At 47.1% G+C, this 20823-nt stretch overlaps 1 pseudogene; it reads left to right on the top strand.

Annotated features, from left to right (window-relative positions):
- Positions 1 to 9058: 9058 nt before the first annotated feature.
- On the top strand, positions 9059 to 19985 carry LOC138764786 (zinc finger protein 235-like; annotated as a pseudogene).
- The last annotated feature ends 838 nt before the right edge of the window (positions 19986 to 20823 follow it).

Genomic DNA, 20823 nt, shown 5'->3' with positions numbered 1-20823 from the left:
GCTCTTTCAATCTTATTGATATCTTGCTTTTAATTAGGTGACCAAAACTGCACACAATATTTCAAATTTGGCCTCATGAATCTCTTCTACAACTTTACCACAACATCCCAACTCCTATGCTCAATCCAGATAACGGGGAGTTTACGGACTTAGATTTATGAAGGCCAATGTGCCAAAGCTCTCTTTACAGCTCTATCCACCTGTGACACTGCTGTCAGGGAACTATGTATCTGCGTTCCCAGATCCCTCTGTTCTACCACAATCCTCGATACCCTACCATTTATTGTGTATGTCCTTTCTTGGTTTGTCCTTCCAAAATGCAACACCTCACGCTTGTCTGCATTAAATTCCGTCTGCCATTTTCCAGCCCATTTTTCCAGCTGGTCCAGATCCCTCTGCAAGTTCTGAAAACCTTGCTCGCTTCCAATCTTTGTGTCATCTACAAACTTCCTGATGCAATTCACCATATTCTCATCCAGATCACTGATATAGATGAGAAACAACAATGGTTCCAGCACCGATCCCAAGGGACACCACAAGTCACAGGCATCCAGACTGAGAAGTATTCATCCCTCACCACTCTCGGGCCTCTTCTGTATCGCCAATATCAAATCAGTTTGCTACCTCACCATGAATACCAAGCATCGGAAACTTCCTGACTAACCTTAGCCTGTGCTGGTTTTTCCTGCCCCCACCACCCCCCCACCCCCCCCACACACACCTTTTCATTCAGGAAACTGCCTGTTTTTCCACATTCCTGATGATGGGCCCAAATCTGAAACGCCGACTGCCTTTCCCTTCCTGTGGCCGCTGTGTGTCCTGCTGAGTTTCTCCAGCACTAATGTGCATTGCATCTTATATTCCGTCCCAACCCTCTCCAACCAGGTGGCATCAATATCATCCTCCACTTTCTGTTATCCCTCTGTTTCCTGTCCTCCAGCTCCCCACCCCCTTCACTACCTTCTCCCATCAGAGATACCCTTCTTAGCCCTCTCCCCCATTACTTCTCACGTTCTCTCTCTTCTTCCCTCCCACCAGTAAGACTGTGCTCTCCTTTCCAAAACCTTTTTATTCAGGCGTCTGTCTCATTTTCAACAGTTATGGAAGGGCTCAGACCCGAAATTTCGACTGCCTTTTACTTCCTATGGATGCTGCGTGACCTTCTGAGTTTCTCCAGCATTTGTGTCCTGAATTAGATCCCAGCATCTGCACCCCCTCATTATCTGAAAATCCAGAGGTTGCAGCGTCGAGTTTCAAACTTAATCAATTACAAACACCAAAAGGAAAGAGGACAGAAGCCCAAATAATAGAGTGGAAGAACGGGACAGGGAGGAGTCAGGCTACAAGGAAAATCGCCATCAACACAGAGGCTTCTCAGCTGCTCCCCTTCCACCATATCCTCCCCAAGTTCGTAGCTTCAAGCTTAATCAATTGCAAACACCAAAGTAAACTTGCCCAGATAAGTCTTGTCCAGCAGTTAACGACATCGATGTCTCCTGGCTGGTTTATGATCTCGACACAAAAACCCAGGCATCAGGTCAGAGGTCACCACCACTTTCACCTCAGCAGTGACGCATAAAATGCTGGAGCAACTCAGCAGGTCGGGCAGCAAGCACGTAAGGCAACGGACAGCAGGAACCCCACACTCAGAATAGCATGGAAAAAGGGCAGAAGGCCAAATAATAGTGGGGAGAGCGAGACGGGAAGGAGCTCAGGCTACAAGGAAAATCCCCAACAACACAACAAACCCATGGCCTCTGAACCTTTCAGCCTACGTGTCTGTACTGAACAGGATGCCCAAGTAAAACTAAAACTGCTGCCCTCACATGATCTATCTCCCTCCATATTCATGGGTTTGTCAAGAAACAACTACACCTGGCTACCCATTCCAGGAGCCCACTGCTCTGTGGGTAAAATATTTGCCCCAAACATTTCCGTTAACCTTCCTCCCTCCCTCCTCAACTTAAACACACACCCTTGTGTGACACTTTTACTGGTGAGGAAAGAAGCTGACAATCCATCTTGAACCTCTCTCCCCGTGTGTACTCGCTGGTGTCCACACAGACCAGAGGGCTGATTGAATTTCTTCCTGAACAGGGAGCAGGTGAACATTCTCTCCCCAGTGCAAATACACTGGTGGCTCTATAGAGAGGTGCAGTGGTCCAATTCCTTTCTGAGAGAGAAGTTTCTCTCCTGTGTGAACCTGCTGGTGTACCCAAGGGCGGATTACAGAGAGAATTGCACATTGGACAGGAAATCTGTGGTACTCCTGCAAGGCTTGGATTGAATCCTTTCCCACACAGGGAGCAGGTGAATGCTTTCTAACCAGTGTGAACCTGTTGGTGTATCCAGAGGCTAGTGGGCTGAGAGAACCCCTTCCCATACAGGGAGCAGGTAAACGATTTCTACCCACTGTGAACCTGCTGGTGTATCCAAAGGCTGGTGGGCTGAGAGAACCCTTTCCCATACAGGGAGCCGATGAATGGTTTCTCCCTGGTGTGAATTCTCCAATGGTCCTGCAAAGAAGTCAATGGGCAAATCCCATTCTGCAGAATGGTTTCTCCCCAGTGTGGATGCACTGGTGTAATCACAGGCTGGAGGGATGAGAGAACCCCTTCCCGCACAGGGAGCAGTCGAATAGTTTCTCCCCAGTGTGAAGTCGCTGCTGTAACCACAGGCTGGAGGGCTGAGAGAACTCCTTCGCACACAAGGGGCAGATGAACAGTTTCTCCCCAGTGTTAATTTTCCAGTGGCTTTGCCAAGAAGTCAAATGGGCAAATCCCTTTCCACACATGCCACAAGGAGTATGGTTTCTACCCAGTGTGATCCCGCTGGTGTACCCACAGGGCAGATTGCCAGGTGAACCCCTTTCCACACAGGGAGCAGGTGAATGGTTTCTCCCCGGTGGAACTCTCTGGTGCCTCAGCAGGTGCAAGGATCGAGTGAACTCCTTCCCGCACACACAGTATTTAAAACCTCTCTCCCCGGAGTGAATGTTCTGGTGTTGCAGGAGGCTGGAGGACTGGGCGAACCCCTTCCCACACACATGGCAGGTGAACGGACTCTCCCCAGGGGGAACACACCCATGCTCCTCCAGGTCCTTGGAGGTTTGGAAGATCTTCCCACAGAGCAGGGGAATGGGCTCCCCCTAGTGGGGACATACTGGTGTTGCAGCAGTACCTCAGAGCTGGCAAATCCCTCCCCACAAATGGAACAGGGGAATGGCCTCTCCCCAGTGTGAGCGCAGGGATGTGTTTCCAGCAAGTCCACTGAAAGCGCCTCAAATGCTGCTTTCTATTCCCATGTCTAAGTTGTTGATATATATTGTAAATAACTGTGGCCTCAGCACGGAGCCCTGCGGTACCCCACAAGTCACTGTCTGCCATTCTGAAAATAACCCACTTATTCCTACTCTTTGCTTCCTGTCCATCAACCAATTCTCTAACCACCTTAATATCATACCTTCTAGACCATGCTCTTTAAGCTTGTACGCTAGTCTCCTGTGCATAACCTTGTCTAATGCTTTTTTAAAGTCCAGATATACCACATCCACTGGTTCTGCCTTATGCACTCTACTGGTTACATCCTCAAAAAAACTCTATTAGATATATCAGACATGATTTTCTCTTCACAAAACCATGCTGACTTCATCCGATGATACCACTACTCTCCAAATGTGCTGCAATCCCATCTTTAATAACTGATTCTAGCACCTTCCCTACTACCGATGTCAGGCTAACTGGTCTGTAGTTTCCCAGTTTCTCTCTCCTTCCCTTCTTAAAGAGTGGGGTTACATTGTCCACCCTCCAATCCTCAGGAACCAATCCAGTATCTAGAGTTTTGAAAAATTATCACTAATGCATCCACTATTTCCTGGGCTACTTTCTTGATCACTCTTTCCAGCCCTGGGGATTTATCCGCATTTAATCCCTTAAATTTAACTAACACAACCTCTCGACTTACAATTATTTCCTTCAGTCCCTTCCTCACATTAGATCCACGATCCCTTACAATTTCCTGAAGATTAGTTATGTCTTCCTTAGTGAAGACAGAACTAAAATAGTAATTCAGATAGTCTGCCATGTCCTTGTTCCCCATGATTAACTCACCCATTTCTGTCCGCAACGGACCCACATTTGTCTTAACCAACCTCTTTCTCTTTACATATCTATAAAAGCTTTTTTATGTTCCCTGCCAACTTTCTCTTATAATCCCCTTTACCTTTCTTAATTAATCCTTTTGTCCTCCTCTTCAGAACTCTGCATTTCTCCCAATCAGGAATATATTTTTTGGTTAATTTATATGCTGCTTCTTTGGATTTGATACTCTCCCTGATTTCCCTCATTAGCCACGGATGCACTACCCTCCTTGATTTATTCTTTTTACAAATTGGGATGTACATTTGTTGTAATTTCTCCAAGCTATCTTTAAATGATTGCCATTGTATTTCCACCGTTCTTAACCTTCTGAAGAGAGAAGATGGTGGAATGAGAGGGAGAAAGACATTTTCTGCAGCTAAAGTTCCAGGACGACACACCCTGGAGGCAGGGCCAGTAACATGACAAACTGAGGAAGTGTCCTGAACTGCGATGGGGATCGTCATGGACAGGTAGACACAAGGCAGGTGAAATTCAGCTCAGGAAGGCAACAAACACAAGAGAGTAAGGAAGTGATTATGAACACAGGATTTACTGTTGTACGGGCTCTAGTTCTGTGAACCACATTTTAGTAAACACGTGAAGATCTGAGGGATCGTGCAGGAATTATTTCACATATTTATGCCTAAAGCTCATGGGAGCTTTGGTTTCGGAGGTTGATGACCACATTATTACCCAGAATCCTCAACGGTCCAGAAACTGCTCTGTCGAGAACTGCATCTACACGTCACCATAAAGAGCAGGCAGGCGCCTGAATTACAGAAATGGTAGGGGGTGGAACACAGACCAACAGAAAACAGGTGATGAAGGGCTTAAGCCTAAAACGTCGGTTATGTATTTTTACCTTTGGTAGGTAAAGGACACTGTTTGACCTGCTGAGTTTCTCAGCATTGTGTTTTTACAGAAAAATGGTAATAATTGCATATGGAGAACAGGCTCCAAAATGGAGGAACAACACCTCAAATTCAGTCTCAGCATCTGTTATATGTAAATTGTGGAGGAATTCGTGGTCTCCCAGTCTGGAACATTGTGGATTGCAGGTGGTCATCTGTCCTCCATGACTGAAACTTATTTGGAGGTCCCATCACCTGCCAATCAAGGTGGGACTCCGGCCACCCATTAGTGCACACCTTACCATTAGCTAATTTAAATGACTCTGATGGTCATCATTGGCCAGATGCCTAGCTCAGAATGGTATAAAACATCGATGCACACCACATTTCTTCCTCTCTGCCTCGTGCTCCAAGCCCCGGGGATTGCTCCACACCAGGTTGCTACTGTGGAGATAGCTGGAGTAGTTGTGGGTAGGGTGTGTATGAGACTTACGTTGAGCTGTAGTACTGCAATAGATCAATGCTTGCAGAGAACCACTCCCTATCCCCTCTACCCTGTTGGTGCAGGGAATGTGTTTTAAAGTCCCTGTCTGTGAAGTGTGTACACATGCGGAAGAGTGTGGTAGGGTAAGCAGCCACCAGTATCGGAGTCCATCCTCCCCGATGTGCCTGCTTGCACCGTTATAGTTTTGTCTCAGACCTTGTAGAAGTTAGATGGCCACTGATATCGGAGTCCAACCTGGGTTTGATGTGAATGTCTATATAGTTGTTTAGTAGTAGAGTAATTAAGTTTCTTTTGACATTCTCCCCTACTTATCTCCAATGTGTTTGATAAAGTTTCCTTTGATTGTAACACTTGTGCAAAGTCTCATCTCTCTCTGAACCAACTGAACCTGACACTTTCCAAATACAACTATTGGTGCTGCGAGCAGTGTTCAAAGTATTTTAGCTGGACACAGGTGGAGTATTAAGAAGTAAATCATGAAAATCTGTAGTCACCATGGTTGAAGTAAAAACACAAAATGCTGGAGAATCTCAGCTGGTCAAACAGTGTCCTCTATGTTGCAAAGGTTCAGGCTTGAACAAAAGGATAGGGGTGGGGGGGGGGAGCATGTAGGAAATTGTGCTAACAAGTATATGTGTGGGTGCGTCCTGTCGGATATATGCATTATTGTGCACCTGCTCACCAATGGGGGCAGCAGGAGGTGACCCACAGCTAGTAAAGGAACCCCAGTGTAGCAACTATTTTCCATTATAATCACTTGGAGGATATTAGGATGTTGTTGTTGTCATATATGACTCGTTCAAACAAATCCATTCCAAAGCTGAGTTGAGTCTTCCAGAATTTATTAAAAATTGTTAATGCTATTATCAGTTGCTATACATTGCTACAAGCCATTTAAATGTTGTTAGACTGAGCTACAACTTTGTTAGACGGTCAATAAAAATTGTGGACATTCTAATTCCTTACCCATTTCGTAGAACAAAGAAAACTAAACTAAGGTGTAATCTCTCTAACAAACCATCAGACCTTAGCTTGAAGATATTACTAGGAGACACTCAAAGAACATGTAAATAATTGCTAATCACAAACTGCTTGCAACTTGCAATTCATTTCAACCCTTACACCCAGGTTCAGAATATAAGATTCCCTGATGGACTATCGACCGCCAGGGGTTCAGCCTTTAGGTGACGTGGCTGGTAAGCCATGCCAGTCAACTGTATCGATGGGCTGGATCCCTGCGGAGAAAAGATAGGGCACCGCATGATATCTTTCCTTGAGAAATCGGGATTTCCAGAGACCAGGGGTAGTCATGGAGGGGCCCTTTGGCTTATGTGTCTGCCCTGAGACACCAACATGAAATTGCAGGAGAATTAGGCCAACAGGGTGCACAGAAAGATAGGGAAGTAGAATCCCTGCAGCTTCTCTGTTGTGCACTGCCTAAATGTGAATGACCAACCTAGGAATGAAAGTCCTGGAGGCAGGTTCCAAGTTGATTGAAAGACAGTAGCAGCAGCTCACTGGTTTGGCTGGCTGCTTGATCCAGGTAAAGTCCACACCATTGTCCAGCAAGAGGAGGGAAAGACATGTGGTTGGGAGAAGGACATGTGTGGAGAGATGGAGATTACTATAAACAAACTGAATCCTATGACACACATCCTTCCCAGTGTGCCTGAGCCTTTGCAATCTTGACCAGTGACCATGCGGTCCCAGGTCTGCCATGAGAGCACCCTGCCAACCCTCCAAAATGGGAAACTTTGGTTGGGCACGTATGTGGTCAATATGAGATAATGGAGACCTGGGACTACCTGGCCAAGGAGCTAACTGGGCTAGAGGACCAATACCACCAGTGGCTGGGCAAACACATAGCCATGCCACTGCCACTGCTGTGGGACGAGGAGGCCTCCAATATCCACTTCTCTAATTGGGAAGCAAGAGCTCTGGGCAGTGTGTTGAACAACAGACAATTGGCAGTGCCTTGCGGGCACTGCCAGAAGGGGTTGATTATACCACCACCCACTGGGAGCAGTCAGTGACTGCGGTCCAGGCCAGGTTCCCTGCCCTCCTAAAATGTGACCAAGATGGCCGGCCGTAGTGCAACACCATTGACGAGGGGACACAGGTTGTTAGGGAGTGGGCACTGATTATGGGTATCTGTGGGGATCACAAAGGTAACTGGTTCCTTGGCGGGCTATTTAGACACCACTGCACACCTGACCTTGGAGGGGTGGTTATTGGAAAAACTGCCCAGGAATCTATTACCCTCCTGGAGGGATCAGAGTACATTGAGCACCCACTCAAGTTTGCATGGCTGAGGCGAAGTTTGGCAACATCACCCTGCCAGTGACTCCCAGAGCCACGTATATTCTCTGGAGAGAACAATGCAGAGGGAAGCCCTGTGGGGGTGAAGTTTCCCACGCGCCACCCACTCCAACCTTTCCCATATCTCTCTCCATCCCGCACCCCTTTGTTAACTCCCTTCCCACCCCCTCTCTCCATCCTATCCCCATCACCTTTCCATCCCCTTTGGTTAACAACCCTTCCCCCATCACCTTTCCCATATCTCTCTCCACCCCGCACCCTTTTGTTAACCTCCTTCCCCATTACTTTTCCCATCTCTCTCCATCCTGTCACCTTTTGTAAACCCCATCCCTGTCACCTTTTCCATCTCTCTCTCCATCCCATCCCCTTTCGATAACCCGCCTCCACTCATCATCTTTCCCATCTTTCTCTCTCTCTCTCTCCATCCTGTCCCCTTTCATTAAACCCCTTCCCCTTCTCCATCTCCATCCCCTTTCATTAACCCCATTCCTTTTTCACACCTCTCCATACTGTCCCCTTTTGTTAACCCCCCTCCCACTTTCCCACCTCCCTCCCCATCCCCCTTCCTCTCCCCATCTACCTATCACCATCTCCATCCCATTCCCTTTCATTAACCCCCTTCCCCATCTCCCCCTCCATCCTCCTTCCCCATCTCCCATCCCCTCCCCTATCCATCCCCTTCCCCCTCCCTCCTCTCTCCCTACCTCCCTCTCCATCCCCTCCCTCCCTCCCTCTCCATCCCCTCCCTCCCTCCCTCTCCATCCCCCTCCTCCTTCCCTCCTCTCCTCTCCTCCCCTCCTCCTCTCCTCTCCTCCTCTCCCCCTCCTCCTCCTCTCCTCCCCTCCCCCTCCTCCTCCTCTCCTCCCCTCCCTTCCTTCTCCGCCTCTCGCTTCCCTCTCCTCCTCTCCCTCCCCTCCCACACAAACCTGACAGATCCTTACCTCTCCCCTCACCATATCCAATTAACCCCTTTTGTTGGTCTGGATTTCTCCCCCGGCCACCACTGTCTGAATGTTGACACGTTCTGACAGTTCCTGCTCCTGCCTCATCCTGCTTGTCCCTTGAAGAGGGGCTCAGGCCCCAAATGGATCTTTGTCTCCTACAGAGGCTGAAAAGACCGGCTAATTCCTCCTGCATTTCACTGTGTTTGCATTTCTTCACCTGTCAATCTGACCATAGGGCGGGACTAACTGCTACGGCGGCACTGATTGGCCGGAGGGCGGGATTGTATGTGACGTCATTTCCCGCCTGCCTTCCCGTCGCCATTTTGAAATGGGGTCTTGGTGCTTCCTTCTCCATCAGGTTCCACTTTGCAGCCGCCAACTTCCAGGTTTGTGTGTTCTTCCCCCGTCCTTCCCCACCACCTCACTCTGTCCTCACTCGGCTCCCGGACGTCACAGGATTCCCGCCGCCGCCGTCTTTGCACCCAATCACAGCCATGCCCAAGGCTCCAGCTCTGGGGATCAGGAGGAGCACTAGCAGGGCCCCCCAGGGTCCTAAATAATCAGTGAGCTCACCAGGGAATGATTTTCCTGCACTTTTAGATGGGCCAAATGCATCTTTCAATGTTTTCAAAGCACTGATGACGTTTGAAATGTTATCTTCTCAATCTGGAATCTGCCTAACACATATATCACTTGTGAAATTTAGTAGCACACAATATTCACCCTGCTTTGCTCAAACATTGTTGCCTCTTCCGACTCTAAAGGGTCAGTTTGTGACTTTTTACATTGACAATTAAAGTCTGGAATCCTTTAATCATCTGGTGTGCAAATGTTGACATGGTGTAGATCTTAAATTTTTAAATTAAAATGTAGATATACAGCATTGTAATGACCCCCATGAGCCAGTGCCACCCAACTGACCAAAGACAAAAAAGCCTCCATTATCAGACAACCATTGAGTATGAATGGGAGGTTCAGCATCTTTCCATCGCATCACTAGGCAAGGGCAACTACAGGGGATTGTGAAGCCGTCAGAATTAAACCAGATGGCCCTCTTATTCCAAAGAGAATGAAAAAAGGATTTGGAATCAAAGTAATGTTAAGAACTAAAGACAAAGTACAAAATGCCTCTCCCAAAAAATAGGTAACAGAAGGACATAACCAGAACCAGTGTACCTTCTTCAGTTATACATTTATCACATTTAGAAGAGAGATTAGAGCAGCATTTAGCCAATTGGACTTTGGAATACTACCTTAAACTGTAAAAATGAGTGTCTAGCACAGTAGGTCTCAACCTTTTTCTTTCCACTCACATACCACTTTAAGTATTGCCTATGCCATAGGTGCTCTGTGATTAATAGATTCCATAAGGTGGTATGTGAGTGTAAAGAAAAAGTTTGAAAACCCTCTCTTTTAATTGTACCCAATTGACACGTTATGTGCACAGTTACATAACTCCAAAGGAAATGGACCAATGGCAATATTTTTCAAGCAAAATATTTCAGTATCAATTGGGTCTAGAACAGTGATTTTCAACCTTCCTTTCCCACTCACATACCGCCTTAAGAAAACCCTTACTAATCACTTAAGTATGCGCATAGGGATTATTTAAAGTGGTATGTGAGCCAGCTCTTCAGCGCTTGACGTCCTGCTTTGCGGAAACTGCCAAAATGTTTGGCCTGGAAGTCAGCCTGAAGAAAACTGAGGTCCTCCATCAGCCAGCTCCCCACCGTGACTACCAGCCCCCCCACATCTCCATCGGGCACACAAAACTCAAAACGGTCAACCAGTTTACCTATCTCGGCTGCACCATTTCATCAGATGCAAGGATCGACAATGAGATAGACAACAGACTCGCCAAGGCAAATAGCGCCTTTGGAAGACTACACAAAAGAGTCTGGAAAAACAACCAACTGAAAAACCTCACAAAGATAAGCGTATACAGAGCCGTTGTCATACCCACACTCCTGTTCGGCTCCGAGTCATGGGTCCTCTACCGGCACCACCTACGGCTCCTAGAACGCTTCCACCAGCGTTGTCTCCGCTCCATCCTCAACATCCATTGGAGCGCTTACATCCCTAACGTTGAAGTACTCGAGATGGCAGAGGTCGACAGCATCGAGTCCACGCTGCTGAAGATCCAGCTGTGCTGGATGGGTCACATCTCCAGAATGGAGGACCATCGCCTTCCCAAGATCGTGTTATATGGCGAGCTCTCCACTGGCCACCGTGACAGAGGTGCACCAAAGAAAAGGTACAAGGACTGCCTAAAGAAATCTCTTGGTGCCTGCCACATTGACCACCGCCAGTGGGCTGATAACGCCTCAAACCGTGCATCTTGGCGCCTCACAGTTTGGCGGGCAGCAACCTCCTTTGAAGAAGACCGCAGAGCCCACCTCACTGACAAAAGGCAAAGGAGGAAAAACCCAACACCCAACCCCAACCAACCAATTTTCCCCTGCAACCGCTGCAATCGTGTCTGCCTGTCCCGCATCGGACTTGTCAGCCACAAACGAGCCTGCAGCTGACGTGGACTTTTTACCCCCTCCATAAATCTTCGTCCGCGAAGCCAAGCCAAAGAAAAAAAAAAAAAAATTGGAGTGGAATGAAAAAGGTTGAGAACCAATGGAAAGAGAGGATTAATGCACTCATTTCAGAATAGAATCCTATGTAGTTTTAGAAATTAACTGTTGAAAATCTTGTTCCCATAGTTTTTTTAAAAATTCTGTCAGGGAACTGTCCCTAGAATTTAGAAGTAATACATGAAGGTCAGATACCACCCCTTATAACATACAAAATGTTTCCTAAATTGAAACTAGATGTAAGTTATTTGATGTACATTGAGAATATGCTTTCAGTTTAGGAGAGATTTTGGATACCATAGATTTTTATTAATTTTATTTTGGTTAATTCCTTAATTCTTTTTTTAAAAAACCTTTGATTCAAGATAGCGAATCAGTGTAACCATTTAGGTATCCAATCTTTTTCAGATACTTTTACTGACCAATATCTTGCTTCTTTTGAACAGTTATCCAACAAATTTAAAATACCTAGACATCTTTTTTTCTACTATTTAGAAGTTAGGAGCTTTTTAAATTCCTTAATTTTGAAGCTCCCCAAAGCCCTAGAACCTAATATGATAGGGATGATTTATAATTTTCAACCTAACTGTGAACTCTTACTAATCTAACATAAGGAACCAACATTTGGAACCTGGTCCATTGGTCACACATGTGTCATGCTTTTTCATTTGTACCCAAGAGATAAGTTGTATAAGATAAAAAGGCAGAACATTCTGTTTTATTACATCAAAGAAAAACATTTCTCTAAACGTTTAGCCTTACATGTCATCTTCCTGAGCTTTATTCTTGCGAGTCACATGATCTGGGGAACTCGAGGTTGATGGAAATTTAGTAGCAGGCTGAGGTTTGCCTTGTACCACACATCATGGGACCCCTCCTTTGAAGTATTTACGACCCTCCCTGCATTCTTTCTCAAAGCAATGAGGCACATGTAGACATAAATTAAAATTGATCAATCTACATCATTCTGCCTGAAGCAGACCCTTGGTTCCACAAGAGTGTCAGGAATGATAGAGTCAGACTTTTCTTTAACCAATTCCCTTTATTCCAATTACTCTATTAAAAACTCCCGACTGAATTGTTTTAATCGCAACTCGGTCAGACTCAAATACACCTGCCTTTAATAGGGTCATAGGGCCTCAACCTCAAAAAGTAAAAACGACGGGGGCCTCCAACATTTTGTGAGTTGGCGGGCTTGCTTGCTGCCGGTCCAGCTGCTTGATAGCACCGCACCCTGGGTTAACTCTTTTGACTGCGTGACCCTGTTTTCAGGGACTACCAACAAACGCATGTAATCTGAACCCTGGTTTTCAGGGACTAGTTTTATACCCAACTGTAGTTTACCCATGGACCCAGTCTGAGGTATTATATTATGAAAAGTTAAAAATGGCCAGAGACCAAAGGGTTAACGGAGTTCTCAGGCTTTGCAAAATGATTAAAGAGGTACTTTTAACAAGGTCGTGGTCCTGAAATTTGTTCAAGATTTGGAAGCCATGCAAACATCATCTGGTGCTGTGAGCGGGATCTCAAGGTGTGAGTCGTGGAGCAGGAGCGGGTTGAATAAGTGGCCAACCCTGGACTGAGGAGGCAGAGACCGACAGCCCACTAGGTAAGATTACCTTGGTCTTTCTGATATCCTCAGCATGGTATAGCCCCTTGCCCCTGTTTGACTTGGACTACCTTGATGAGACCCATAAAACTTGATTGCATAGTGGAAGGGGATGTTTGAGTCATGTTGTGTCATAAGGGTCTCACCGAGTTTCAGTTAAAATGATTTATTTAGGAGTTTAATCAAGTAATTGAAATAAAAGAAAAGTGGGGAAAATTCTGGATAAATCAGGGATACGGTGTGTAATGAATTTCCAGAATTTCAGAAAGAATTAAGACAATTATGAGTGCAGCTGACCAAGTGATTAGGGGAAGATATTTGGCCGGGGTGAGGTGGGGGTTGTTGGAATATGGGATATGGATGCCTGTGATCAAGCAACCTGGACAGAATGGAGAAAAGGAAATGGCCCAAAGTGGAAACATCTCATTACACAAGAGAAGAAGATCAGTCAATGTCAGCCAGTTGGAGGGATGATGGATGTCGGAAAGGGTTCGCAGTTTGTGCAGTAGATGGAAAGGCCAAGAATTGGAAACGTTGAAGGTGGAGTGTGAATGGGTGGACAAACAGAGAAGAAAACAAAGGGATAAAGAGCAAAAGTTAGATTAAGGATAAACAAAGGAGGAAACGAGACCAAGGGAAGATGAGACCATTGAAACAATTTGATAAGAATCTGAATTCCATGTGTCTGGCTTGGGGGAGGGGAATTTTTGGTTCTGTCATGGTCTCATGCACTGTCAGACTGACACCACCTGCAAATTGGAGGTAGAACAGCTCATATTTTGACTGGTCACCCTCCAACTGGATGGCATTGTCATCGACCTCTGATTTCTGTTAGACCCCCTCCCCCTATATCTATCCCTATGTTTCCTTTCCTCCAGCTCTCTTTTTCTTCTCTTTGCCCTTTCCCCCAGCTCTTTCTCAGAACACAATCCCTGCCCTCCCCCACCAATTCTCCCCTTCCCTCTTTCCAGTCCTCCCACCCATATCCAATTAACATCTTTTGTCTGTTGCTCTGTACTCTTCCCCCTGCTGTTTTTTCTCTTCTCCCCAACCTTTTAATTCAGCTGCCTGTCTACTTTTCAAGGGCTCAGGCCCGAAAAATTGGTTTTAACCTTTACCTCCCTTGGTCGCTGAGAGTTCGGCTGAGTTCCTGTAGCATTTTTGTATTTTATTACAATCACAGCATTTGCAGACTTTCATGTTTCACTCCATCTAAGTGTGGGCTATTCCGTGAGGCTCCATTTTGTAGCTGGAGGTGCCAACATCCAGGTCTCTGTACACTCCGCATACCTTGGCCATTCCCTTCCCAATTACTGGCCTCCGACCTGCTCAGCTTTTGGATGTGGCTGATTTCCTGTCACCAGCACCGTATTAGCAAAGAAACCCCCTTTCCCACCCCCCATCATTGCTGCTCAGGGAGCCCTGTGCACAGTTGGGAGTGATTGACACTTTCACTCTCTTGTTTTGACAGTTTTCTGATGCCACTTAGTGGGTCTGATGGGTGGGATTAGTTGGAAGTTGGCAATCCTTTAGGCATCACATTGGAATGCACACATGGGGATGCATTGTGTGTGCTATTAAGGCTCATTGAACAGAGTGGTTTCTGGACCGTTGAGGATTCTAGGAAATCGGTTATCGACCTCTGAAACAAAAATTGCCATGAGCCTTTTGCAGAAAGATCTGAAATAATTCCTGCACTCTCCCTCAGATTGTCATGTGTTAACTAAAATGTGGTTCACAGAACTAGACTCCATATAACAGTAAATGCTAGGTTCATAATATGTTCCTTGCTCTCTAGAGTGTGTAACCTCTCCTGCTTTTCATCAAAACATAACACTGTAAATTTCACCCATGATGTGTTTGTACTGATCCTCCTCACAGTTCAGGACACTTCCACGGTTTGTCATGTTACTGGCTATGCCTCTAGGGTGTGTCGCCCTGGAACATTGGCTGCAGAGAATGTCTTTCTCCCTCTCACTCCACCATCTTCTCTTCACAGGGTTAAGAAAGCAGCAGCGTTTCCAGGCAGGAAGCTTCAGACAAGCCACATTGTGGTCTGACACTCTGACTGGATTCCTCAGGACTGCAGTATCAGCCATCTTTATCAGTGGATTAGTAGTGGAGAGATTACTGCACAGAGAAACCCTACACCCATTTAGTGTGTGAAGTGGACCAAGTGATTGACATGGGGGGTCAGGTGACCAGTGATACAGCAGATAAAACACTCCAAAGTGAAGTGTGCGGTGAGGCAGGGCTTTCTGTAGACTTGCTGGAAACACATCCTTGGGCTCACACTGGGGAGAGACCGTTCCCCTGTTCCGAGTGTGGGGAGGGATTCACCAGCTCTGAGGCACTGCTGCAACACCAGTGTGTCCCCAATAGGGGGAGCCCATTCCCCTGCTCTGACTGTGGGAAGAGCTTCCAAACCTCCAAGGACCTGGAGGAGCAAGGGTGTTCCTGCTGGGGAGAGTCCGTTCACCTACCACGTGTGTGGGAAGGGGTTCACCCAGTCCTCCAGCCTCCTGCAACACCAGAACAATCACTCCGGGGAGAGAGCCTTTAAATGCTGTGCATGTGGGAAGGGATTCTCTTGATCATCACACCTGCTACAACACCAGAGAATTCACACTGCTCCCTGTGCAGGAAGGGGTTCTCTCAGCTCTCCAACCTACAGATACACCAGCGGGTTCACACAGAAGAGAAACCGTTCACCTGCTCCCTCTGTGGGAAGGGGTTCTCTCGGAGTTCCAGTCAACAGGACCACCAGCGGATTCACACCAGGGAGAAACCGTTCACCTGCTCCCTCTGTGGGAAGGGGTTCTCTCGGAGTTCCGGTCTGCAGGAGCACCAGTGGTTTCATAATGGGGAGAAACAGTTCATCTGCTCCCTGTGTGGGAAGAGGTTCTATTGGCACTCTGGCCTGTGGGCCACCAGCGAATTCACACTGGGGAGAAACCGTTCACCTGCTCCCTGTGGGAAGGGGTTTGCTGAGCCCACCTGCTTGCGGGTACACCAGAGACTTCACAATGGGGAGAAACCGTTCACTTGCTCCCTGTGTGAGAAGAGATTCTCTTGAGCCTCCGACCTGCGGGTACACCAGCGGGTTCACTCTGGGGAGGAACCATTCACCTGTTGTCTGTGGGAAGAATTTTACTCAGCTTTCCAGCCTGGAGAAACGCGAGCAGGTTCACACCAGGACTGAACAATTCACCTGCTCAGTGTGTGGAAAGGAGTTCACTCAGCCCTCTGGCCTGCAGGCACACCAGCAGGTGCACAGTGGACAGAGGCCATTCACCTTCCTGTGTGGGAAACCATTCCCTCATCCCTCTGGCCTGCGAGCACACCAGTGGGTTCACACCGGGGAGAGACCGTTCACATGCTCCCTGTGCGGCAAAGCATTCCCTCATCTCTCTGGCCTGCGGGCGCACAGGTGGGTTCACACCGGTGAGAGACCATTCACCTGCTCCCTGTGTGGAAAGGGGTTCTCTCAGTCCTTCACCCTGCTGAGGCACCAGCGAGTTCACACCAGGTAGGAACCATGCTCTGTCAGCAAGTGAGGAAATGGATTCCCCCATTCCTCTAGGCAAGGCCACTGGAGTATTCACATCAGAAAGAACGGGTCACCTGCTCCTTGCGTGGGATGGTGATCTCTCAGCCCTCTGTTCTGTGGAGATGCTAGCCAGTTCACACGGGGACAGAGAGCATTCACCATGGACAATCAGCATCTTTTCTCCAGTAAAAGCATCAATGGCTAAAGGGCGTGTGTTTAAGTTGGGGGAGTGGGGTGGGGCAGGGCAGGAAGGTTAACCAAGATGTTCAGGGGAAATATTTTACGCATAGATTGGTGAGTGCCTGGAATGGACTTCCAGGTTGTCATATAGACTGTAACCATTTTCTGTTATGTTTGAAGACACATAAAGCTGTCAATCAACATTAAGGCACTGCCCAGCCTTTCTAGCCTGCCAATCATTTATGAGCCCATGAGCCAGAGCATACATCCCATTGGCCAGCCTGTACCTCACAGCCCCTGCTGAGCAGGGCAGGTTATAAAATTGCAGCACCTCAGTTTCACTTTGATGTGGGGGCAGCAGTTTAGTTTAACTTGGGCATCCTGTTCTGTACAGACACGTAGGCCAAAGGGTCGATGTTTCAGAGGCCACAGATTTAAGGATTGTTTTGGAGGTTTGTTGATGGGGATTTTCCATGTGTCCTGAACTCCTGTCTCACTCTCTCTACTATTCTTTGTGATTCTGCCCTCTCTCCCTGCTAATCTGAGTGCCATCTATTGCATTCCTTGGATGCTGCCTAACCTGCTCCAGCATTTTGTGTCACTGCTGAGATGAGTGTGGTGTGACCTCTGACCTGGTGCCTGCATGGCAGGGTTTTTGTGACAAGATCATTAACCAGCCAGGAGACATAAGTATCGTTAACTGCTGGACAAGACTTATCTGTGCAAGTTCCCTTTGGTGTTTGCAATTGATGAAGTTTAGACTTGACACTGCAACCTCTGGATTTTCAGATGAGGAGGATGTGCAGATGCTGGAATCTAATACAGGTCACAAGTGCTGGAGAAACTCGAGGTCACGCAGCGTCCATTGACAGTAAAAGGCAGTCGACATTTTGGTCCTGAGCCTGGAGTGGCGAACGTGAGGCAGACTTGCGAATAAAGAGCAGGGAGGGTAAACTGGTAAGAGATCATAGGTGGATAGAGGTGGGAGGGCAGAAGAGGAAGAAACTAAAAAGTGAGAGGGGAGAGGGTTTCTGTTTGACAGAAGCCAAGGAAGGGGGTGGGGAGCTGGAGGAGAAGGGACAGATGAGGAACAGAGAGACTCGGAAAAGATGGTTAACGGAAATTATTGTTCATGTTCTCTGATTGGAGACTGCGGAGACGGGATATAAGGTGTTGTCCCTCCAGTTTGTGGGTGGTGTCGACGATTGGGGTCCAGATTGTTGTTCTGATGGGATTGTTCCTTAGAGCTCCAGCTCTGTGTGTTTGTACAATTCCCAGTTGACCTGCTGCACCTGTTCATTGGATTTCTCATCTAAACTGCATCAGCTCTCCTGGGTCACTTCCCCTTTGTACTTGCTGGGCTGGCTGGTACGAACGAGCCCTGTCTGACCTTGACACCTTGATGAACATTGAATAAAAATGGCTGTGACCAGATATTAGCCTTGTTTAGACTTCCTTCTGGGCGATGTTATCTCCACACCCAGCAGCATGTAGCAGCCTGAATGTCCTTTAAAATGCCTCGACGAGTGTCTGTGCCACTGTAATGCTGTCATTTGGTGACCTGTGGACTACTCCCACCAGTGATTTTTGTCCCTTATTGTTTATAATCTCTACCCAGTTTGATTCAACATCCTGCTCCTCAAATTATACCTCTCACTATCACCCTGATCTCATCCTGAGTCAACAGTCCTGCTCTACCTCCCGTATCTTCCTGCCTATCCTTCCGAATTCCCTGATACCTCTGGGTATTCAATTCCTCAAACTGCAACCACACTTGTGTCTTGGCCACTAAATCACACCCCTCTTGACTGATTTGTGCCAACGGTTTATTAACCTGGTTTCCAATACTCTGGGCATTCAGATAAATTGCCCTCACAGTCAGTGACTTACAATCAAGTTGCAATATGGCCTTTTTTCTCTTTTACGTTGATTTTTTTTCTGTCTCCACTATGACTTTCCCCTTTTCTACCTTTTGCTTCTGTCTCTATTTTACTTCCTTCTGTCATCCTGCAGTTAATGCCATTCCCATACCATCTCACCCTCCCAACAGCACTGGCAAGCAATCCCCCTGGACACTGATCCCAGTCCTGCCCAAGTGTAGACCATCCAGATGGGCTGGTAAATAGATAGACATATGGGGGATGATACATGGAGGCAAATGCAGAGAGATGCAGTCTGAGGAGCCCTGACGGGGGAGTGGGTGGGGGTGGGGGGTGGTTGATGGGATCTGTCTGTGGCTTCTTTCTTTAATCAGCACATTGCAGAAGCCACAAGGGAACTATTTTGCGGGAAGAAAGTGGAGAGGAAATTTCAACCAGAGACCAGAATTTATAACATGGGGCAGAGAAAAGGAGAGACCCGAGAGGGAGTTGGAAGAAAACGAAGATTGTGAGGCACAGATTACATCAGCGAGGGAGTAATGAGAAACATTCAGAAAGCCTTTTTTCTCTACAGACCACACTTTCGGGAACATAGTTGCTAAACACAGGTAGCACAGTTGACGTAGCTGTAAGTGTGAGCTAGTACAGCACCAGCAAAACCAGGTTTAAATCTTGTGCTGTTCATAAGGAGTTTGTTTCTTCTCCCTGTGTCTGTGTGTATTTTCCCTGGATCTTTGGTTTCCTCCCACCCTCCAATCTGGCTGTAATTGGCTGGTATTTTGTCTACATTACCTCTTTTGTGTCTTGTGTACTAGTGTGAAGGCAGCAAGGAGGAATTTCAGTGCTTCTGCAGATGACACTTCTGTGAATGATAATAAACTCTCATTGTAGTCATTCAAGGGTGTGTGGAATGGGCGGGGGTTGGGGGCAGAGCCTGGTTGTGGGAACAGGTTTTGGACCTGGGAAGGTTCAGTATTGGGAAGTTGTTGATGTGTCCCGAGTATAGTTTGTATGTGTGGGGTGGGGGAGGGGGTTGTTGGGGGTGTCAGGAACTGCTGGGGCCTTTTTGAAGGTGAGGCTGTTTGTGTTTCTCTTGGCTGGGGAACAGTGTCTGATTCTAACTGGAAGCACGAAGACCTGGAGAGGTTCTGTGGTGTCTGAGTCTAGAAATATTTATAACTAAATATTTCCCACCCCGGCCAAACTCTCTTCAGAAGAAGTTTGACATCTTGCATCACCAGATTCAAGGACAGTTTTTTTCCTACTGTCATCAGATTCATGAACAAACCCCCAAATTATGATGCCTTTGTCCCAAATCAATTGATCCTTCTGTAACTCTGCATTTTGCTCTCACGCACTGTGTCTTGTACTATGAATGAGATGTTTATTTATCTGCTCACTGTGACAATAAACTTGAACAATTTGACCATGGACTTGTCCCTTGGGTAAACAGACAGGCAATGTTTTGGGTCAGGACCCTTTGAGGGATAGGGAAAGAGGAAAGAGCAAGCAGGGAAAGGGCTGGGGAGGGGAAACTGACAAATCTTTTACTTTTCTTTGAATGGGTATCCCAGAAGTGGGAAACTGCACTTCTGCTGGCATATTTCACAGGGACACAAGTTGTCCAAGTCACTGGACCATCCCAGAATATGGGAGTTTTTGCTTTCTCCCAAATATTCATCCCAGATCTTTCCCAGATTGTCTGGACCGTTCCCATTCAGAGGTTGGTTTAGGTCTAGAAGGAGATTGAACGAGACAGAAAATTCCGCCAAATAGTCATGACTAATTTATTAACCACTGGAAAGCGTTTAATAAAAAGCAAAGTAATGAGACTCTGGCCCTACGGAGACTCAACTTGAACACAGGCTGAACAGTGGGGTTGAGGGAAGGGACGGGGATGATATTTCCTTTGCAAAGATGGTGCGCGAGTGGTGGGAATTCAGTCGTATCCAGGTGCTGGGGGAGTTCTGGATGCCGGATGTTGGGAGAAGGGGTGGGGAAGAACAGAGCACTACACACAGACCTGGACACTGACCTCTCCACTGCAAAGCCCAACCTTGCTGAGTGGGATGCACAAAGATCGAGTTGCTTGGGTAAAATAGGACAATCTGCAGATGCTGTGGTCAAGTGCAGGGCCATGAGTGCTGGAAAAACTCAGCAGGTCTCACAGCATCCACAGGAAGTAAAGGAAAGTTGACTATCGCGGACTGACCCCTTCGTTAGTTGTGCCGAAAATCAGGCAGATGCCTGAATTTAAAAAATGT

Source organism: Narcine bancroftii, chromosome 5 (genome assembly GCF_036971445.1).
Source record: "Narcine bancroftii isolate sNarBan1 chromosome 5, sNarBan1.hap1, whole genome shotgun sequence".
NCBI classification, from domain to species: Eukaryota; Metazoa; Chordata; class Chondrichthyes; order Torpediniformes; family Narcinidae; genus Narcine; species Narcine bancroftii.
Note: the sequence above shows the minus strand (reverse complement) of the source record. Positions and strands in the feature narration are given on the sequence as shown.